Here is a 7688-nt window from a genome sequence, read left to right as displayed (position 1 = left end):
CCAGAGATCAAATTGCCAACATCCGCTGGATCATGGAGTAAGCAAGAGAGTTCCAGGAAACCATCTATTTCTGCTTCATTGACTATGGCAAAGCCTTTGACTGTGTGGATCACAATAAACTGTGGAACATTCTGAAAAAGATGATGTGAATCCAGACCACCTGACCTGCCTCTTGAGAAACCTGTATGCAGGTCAGGAAGCAACAGTCAGATCTGGACATGGAACAACAGACTGGTTCCAAATAGGAAAAGGAGTATGTCAAGGCTGTATATTGTCACCTTGCTCATTTAACTTATATGCAGAGTACATCATGGGGAATGATAGGCTGGAAGAAGCACAAGGTGGAATCAAGATTGCCGGGAGAAATATCAATAACCTCAGATATGCAGATGACAATACCCTTATGGCAGAAAGTGAAGAGGAACTCAAAAGCCTCTTGATGAAAGTGAAAGAGGAGAGTGAAAATGTTGGCTTGAAGCTCAACATTCAGAAAACAAAGATCATGGCATCTGGTCCCATCACTTCATGGGAAGTAGCTGGGGAAACAGTGTCAGACTTTATTTTTTGGGGCTCCAAAATCACTGCAGATGCTGATTGCAGCCATGAAATTAAAAGACGCTTACTCCTTGGAAGGAACGTTATGACCAACCTTGATAGTATATTAAAAAGCAGAGACATTACTTTGCCAACAAAGGTTCGTCTAGTCAAGGCTATGGTTTTTCCTTTGGTCATGTATGGATGTGAGATTTGGACTGTGAAGAAAGCTGATCGCCGAAGAATTGATGCTTTTAACTGTGGTGTTGGAGAAGACTCTTGAGAGTCCCTTGGACTGCAAGGAGATCCAACCAGTCCATTCTAAAGGAGATCAATCCTGGGTGTTCACTGGAAGGACTGATGCTAAAGCTGAAACTGCAATACTTTGGCCACCTCATGTGACGAGTTGACTCACTGGAAAAGACTCTGATGCTGGGAAAGGTTGGGGGTGGGAGGAGAAGGGGACGACAGAGAATGAGATGGATGGATGGCATCACCAACTCGATGGACATGAGTTTGAGTGAACTCCGGGAGTTGGTGATGGACAGGGAGGCCTGGCGTGCTGTGATTCATGCGGTCACGGAGAGTTGGACACGACTGAGCGACTGAACTGAACTGAAATCCAGAAGTAACTCAGAATTCAGGCATGCCCATGTCACTAGGAATTTGTCTCATTACTTTTGATTTTTCCTTGCGCCAAGGCAACAGGGTCACCACGAGCTCCACGTTTATATACCTTGCCAGTTTAGCAATCTCCCTAGAGTGAAGGCATCTCTTCTCCCAAAGCAAACCTCATGGGGCCTGGGATTTACTCAACTGGCCCAATTCAGGTTAGGAGTTGATGCTTGAATAGGTTAATCTTTCTGGCCTTGGGCAGATTTCTTTCCCTGGAGCCAGGGCAGGATCAGCCTCAACTCATTTACACTGACTAAAAGCAGGGATGACTTGTCTGTTCTGAGTAGACAAGATTAACTAGTTTTTCCAGTGAGCTTAATCAATATAATTAACATGTATGAACCACTCCATTTTCTCCTCACCATTAATTGGAGATAATTATAGTTTATCTATCACGTTAAATGACATAGGAAAATTTCTCAGGACATTGCTTGGTACAAAATAGTTGTTCAATAAGCTATAACAATCAGTAGTACAACATTGATAGACTTGTGTTTGGCCATCTCAAGGTTCCTCCTGTTTAAATCACTTAATTTTTCTATTTTAGGTGTTTGACTAATGAGATCAGACAGAGAGAATAAATGAAGACAGAAATAATGTCCTAAGGATCTATGCTCTGAATTGGCAAAGACTTCTTCCTAGAAGTCAGGAAGTACTTAAAGTTATAAAAAAAGGCAATACTAATGTTAAATTCTATTATGAATAAAGTTGTGGTATTACATCACTATAAAGATCACAATGCACATTTTATTTTTTGGAGGAGAGAGAATTATTGGGAAGAAAAAAGATTAGAGAAATATACAAATATTAAAATTTTATATTTTTCTACTTGACATAATTCTTGTTAAGTTTATGAGTAAGTGGTAGAAAAATGTGACATATATAGACATTTTTTTTCTGATTTTTAAGTGTGTGTGGGGGATCAGAAGGAACTTAATACATGACTCAATAGAAAAAAATAAAATTTCCTTTCATTTGCTTTATAGTGAGGTCTACTTTATCACTCTGTATAACAATGTGCTGCTGCTGCTGCTGCTGCTAAGTCACTTCAGTCGTGTCCGACTCTGTGTGACCCCATAGACGGAAGCCCACCAGGCTCCCCTGTCCCTGGGATTCTCCAGGCAAGAACACTGGAGTGGGTTGCCATTTCCTAGGAGATAGTAAAACAAACTTTTTCACGATGTATAATTTCTGGTTGAATTCCTGGGTGTTATTTAATCATTTTCCTGATTGCATGTAAATATATTTAAGCTGCTGCTGCTGCTGCTAAGTCACTTCAGTCGTGTCCGACTCTGTGCGACCCCATAGATGGAAGCCCACCAGGCTCCCCCGTCCCTGGGATTCTCCAAGCAAGAACACTGGAGTGGGTTGCCATTTCCTTCTCCAATGTGTGAAAGTGAAGTTGCTCAGTCGTGTCCGACCCTTAGCGACCCCACAGACTGCAGCCTACCAGGCTGCTCCATCCATGGGATTTTCTAGGCAAGAGTACTGGAGTGGCTTGCCATTGCCTTCTCCGATATTTAAGCTATAAAGTATAAATTGCCCTTACAGTTAAACATTTAGCCTTCTTTCTTAAAAATAATCTTAACAATGTTTCATATCTGAAAATTTAGCATTTAAAAATACTTCAGTGGTGAATTATTGTTAACTTAGAAGAACATAGAAGGAAAGAAGAAGTCAAACTTTATCTTTGTTATTTTGGTTCCAAACCTATGAAAAATCTGCATTCCATTCTGAAAGCTATTTTGTATCTATAATTTTCTAGATAATACAAATTTTTTAAAATGAGTCTTTAATTTAGAGATATCCTTTCATTTCATAAAAATGTATTCTCTTGCCTAAAAATATTTTCCCCATCTTCTTACTGAATAATATCATTTCACTCATTTTGAGAAGAAAAGAACATGTTTTATCAGATACCCAGCCATACCCATGTACATGTAGAATTCGATGTCCCATAGTATCAGGAAGGGATGAACATGTGCCAACTCTTCCATTAGTGATGGGCTTCTGGCTAAAAGCCCTCTTTGCTTGCCTTGGTCAAGCATGCGTCACGAGAGACTGGGAAAAAATGTTCCCATTGATTTTTTTTAACCCCGAAGTCATTTACTCTATTATGCATATGAATGGACAAAACATTCCTTAAAATTGTGAGATGGAATCACAGGCAGACACTAAGAAGTTAGTTCTATATGTAATGTTAAAGAAGTTCCCAAGATAGCTGGAAAAGCAGAGTACAAAGTAGGGGTAGATGGCATGGTCTCATACATAAAATATATAGTAACATAACTATCGCTATATAGAGCAATTCTTAAAAGATAACAAGATCTGGATGACACTGATCACCTTCAGGAAGAACTGTAACTCTGGGCTCAGTGTTTACTGTGTACCATTATCACAGTGTTAACAATGCAACATTAGAAAAACTGTAACATGGAAGTATGCTACTGCTGCTGCTAAGTCCCTTCAGTCGTGTCCGACTCTTTGCAACCCCATAGACGGCAGCCCACCAGGCTCCCCCATCACTGGGATTCTCCAGGCAAGAATACTGGAGTGGGTTGCCATTTCCTTCTCCAATGCATGAAAGTGAAAAGTGAAAGTGAAGTGTCTCAGTCGTTTCCGACTCCTAGTGACCCCATGGACTGCAGCCTACCAGGCTCCTCCGTCCATGGTATTTTCCAGGCAAGAGTACTGGAGTGGGTTGCCATTGCTTTCTCCGAACATGGAAGTATAGCGTGGTATAATACTCATCTATGATTTATAATTCATAGTCAACAAGTTGTTTCAGTCATGTCTGACTCTGCGACCCTATGGATTGTATCCTGCCAGACTTCTCTGTCCATGGGATTTTCCAGTCAAGAATACTGGAGTGTGTTGCCATTTCCTCCTCCAGGAGATCTTCCTGACCCAGGGAATGAACCTACGGTCTCTAACCTCTCCATGGTTTTCAGAATTTTCTATAATTGTTTATCTTTTCTCTATTTAATTTTAAAACTATTTTAAAAAATATTTTCTAAATATTATGTCATTTCCTTGGTATTTCAATGTACATTGTTAAAAATACAGATTTTTTTAACTTTCATATTCATATTACCATTATCTCTCCTTACATAATATATTTTTTTAAGGCTACTGGGTTTTTCTTGCTACTTTTTAAGGTCAGTTTTACATTCACAGCAAAATTGAAATGAAAGTACAAAATTTCCCATATTCTCCCAGCCCCTATACATTCATAGGCTCCCCCACTACAAATATCCCCACCAGACTCAAACACTTGTTACAGCCTACATCTATACATCATAATGACCTAAAGTTCATAGTTTGCTTAGTGTTCACTCTTGATGTTATACATTCTATGAGTTTGGACAAATGTATGATGACATGTATCCATCATTTTACTATGATACAGAACATCTTCACTATCCTAAAAATCATAGCTTATTTAACTTATATGCAGAGTACATCAAGTGAAATGTTGTGCTGGATGAAGCACAAGCTGGAATCAAGATTGCCAGGAGAAATATCAATAACTTCAGATATCCAGATGACACCACCCTTATGGCAGAAAACAAAGAGGAATTAAAGAGACTCTTGATGAAAGTGCAAGTGGAGAGTGAAAAAGTTGGCTTAAAGCTCAACATTCAGAAAACTAAGATCATGGAATCTGGTCCCATCACTCATGGCAAATAGATGGGGAAACAATGGAAACAGTGACAGACTTTATTTTCTTGGGCTCCAAAATCACTGTAGATGGTGACTGCAGCCATGAAATTAAAAAACGCTTACTCCTTGGAAAAAAAGCTATGACCAATCTAGGCAGCATATTAAAAAGCAGGAACATTACTTTGCCAACAAATGTCCGTCTAGTTCAAGCTATGGTTTTTCCAGTGGTCATGTATGAATGTGAGAGCATGGATGTGCATAGACCATAAAGAAGGCTAAGCACTGAATAACTGATTCTTTTGAACTGTGGTGTTGGAGAAGACTCTTGAGAGTCTCTTGGACAATAAGGTGATCAAACCAGTCAGTCTTCAAGGAAATCAGTCCTGAATATTTATTGAAAGGACTAATGCTGAAGCTGAAACTCCAGTACTTTGGCCACATGATAAGAAGAACTGACTCATTGGAAAAGACTCTGATGCTGGGAAAGATCGAAGGCAGGAGGAGAAGGGGTCAATAGAGGATGAGATGATGGGATGGCATCACCAACTCAATGGACATGAGTTTAAGAAAGCTCCAGGAGTTGGTGATAGACAGGGAAGCCTGGTGTGTTGTAGTCCAGGGGGTTTCAAAGAGTTGGACACGACTGAGTGACTGAACTGAACTGAAAAATCCTCAGTACTCCACCTGTTCATCCTTCCTTTGCAACCCAGAAACCAGTGATCTTTTTACTGTCACCATACTTTGCCTTTATAAGAATGCCATATAGTTGAAATCATATAGTATGTAGTCTTTTCAAAGTGGCTTATTTCACTTATGGTATGTATGTAAGATTCCTCCATGTCTTTCTATGGCTTGATAGTTCATCTCTTTTCAGTCATGAATAATATTTCATTGTCTTCAGGTACTATTTTCTTTATCCATCTACTTGCTGAAGATATATCAGTTACTTCCATGTTTTGGAAATTATGAATAGAAGTTGTTTAAAGCACCCACATGCAGGTTTTTGTGTGGACATGTCTTCACTTCCAATAGGCAAATATTTAGCATGATTGCTAGATTTTTTTTTTTCAGTTTTTATTTTTATTTATTTTATTTTTTTATTATATTGGTTGGTTTTGCCATACATTGACATGAATCCGCCCCAGGTGTACATGAGTTCCCCTTCCTGAACCCCCCCTCTCACCTCCCTCCTCCCCTTATCCTCCCTCTGGGTCATCCCCGTGCACCAGTCCTGAGCATCCCGTATCATGCATCGAACCTGGACTGGTGATTCGTTTCACATATGATAATATACATGTTTCAATGTCATTCTCCCAAATCATCCCACCCTCGTCCTCCACAGAGACGTCCTCCACCCTCTCCCACAGAGTCCAAAAGACTGTTCTATACACCTGTGTCTCTTTTGCTGTCTCATATACAGGGTTATCATTACCATCTTTCTAAACTAAAGAAACAAAAGACCTGTACATAGAAAACTATAAAACACTGGTGAAAGTAATCAAAGAGGACACTAATAGATGGAGAAATATACCGTGTTCGTGGATTGGAAGAATAAATATTGTGAAAATGAGTATACTACCCAAAGTAATTTATACATTCAATGCAATCCCTATCAAGCTACCAACGATATTTTTCAAAGAGCTAGAACAAATAATCTCACAAGTTGTATGGAAATACAAAAAACCTCGAATAGCCAAAGCAATCTTGAGAAAGAAGAATGGAACTGGGGGAATCAACCTGCCGGACTTCAGGCTCTACTACAAAGCCACAGTCATCAAGACAGTATGGTATTGGCATAAAGACAGAAATATAGACCAATGGAACAAAATAGAAAGCCCAGAGATAAATCCACGCACTTATGGACACCTTATCTTCGACAAAGGAGGCAAGAATATAAAATGAAGAAAAGATAGTCTCTTTAACAAGTGGTGCTGGGAAAACTGGTCAGCCACTTGTAAAAGAATGAAACCCTAACACCATACACCAAAATAAACTCAAAATGGATTAAAGATCTAAATGTAAGGCCAGAAACTATAAAACTCCTAGAGGAGAACATAGGCAAAACCCTCTCCGACATAAATCACAGCAGGATCCTCCATGACCCACCTTCCAGAATATTGGAAATAAAAGCAAAAATAAACAAATGGGACCTAATTAAAATTAAAAGCTTCTGCACAGCAAAGGAAACTATAAGCAAGGTGAAAAGACAGCCTTCAGAATGGGAGAAAATAATAGCAAATGAAACAACTGACAAAGAATTAATCTCCAAAATATACAAGCAGCTTCTTCAGCTCAATTCCAGAAAAATAAATGACCCAATCAAAAAATGGACCAAAGAACTAAACAGACATTTCTCCAAAGAAGACATAAAGATGGCTAACAAACACATGAAAAAATGCTCAACATCCCTCATAATCAGAGAAATGCAAATCAAAACCACAATGAGATACCATTTCACACCAGTCAGAATGGCTGCTATCCAAAAGTCTACATGCAATAAATGCTGGAGAGGGTGTGGAGAAAAGGAAACCCTCTTACATTGTTGGTGGGAATGCAAACTAGCACAGCCACTATGGAGAACAGTGTGGAGACTCCTTAAAAAACTGGAAACAGAACTGCCATATGATCCAGCAATCGCACTCCTGGGCATACACACCGAGGAAACCAGAATTGAAAGAGACACGTGTACTCCAATGTTCATCACAGCACTGTTTATAATAGCGAGGACATGGAAGCAACCTAGATGTCCATCTGCAGACGAATGGATAAGAAAGCTTTGGTACATATACACAGTGATTAATAGATTTTATAGTAAG

The sequence above is a fragment of the Moschus berezovskii genome, chromosome 10 (assembly GCF_049115385.1).
Source record: "Moschus berezovskii isolate FMDL1 chromosome 10, NW_MosBer_1.0, whole genome shotgun sequence".
Lineage (NCBI taxonomy): Eukaryota > Metazoa > Chordata > Mammalia > Artiodactyla > Moschidae > Moschus > Moschus berezovskii.
Note: the sequence above shows the minus strand (reverse complement) of the source record.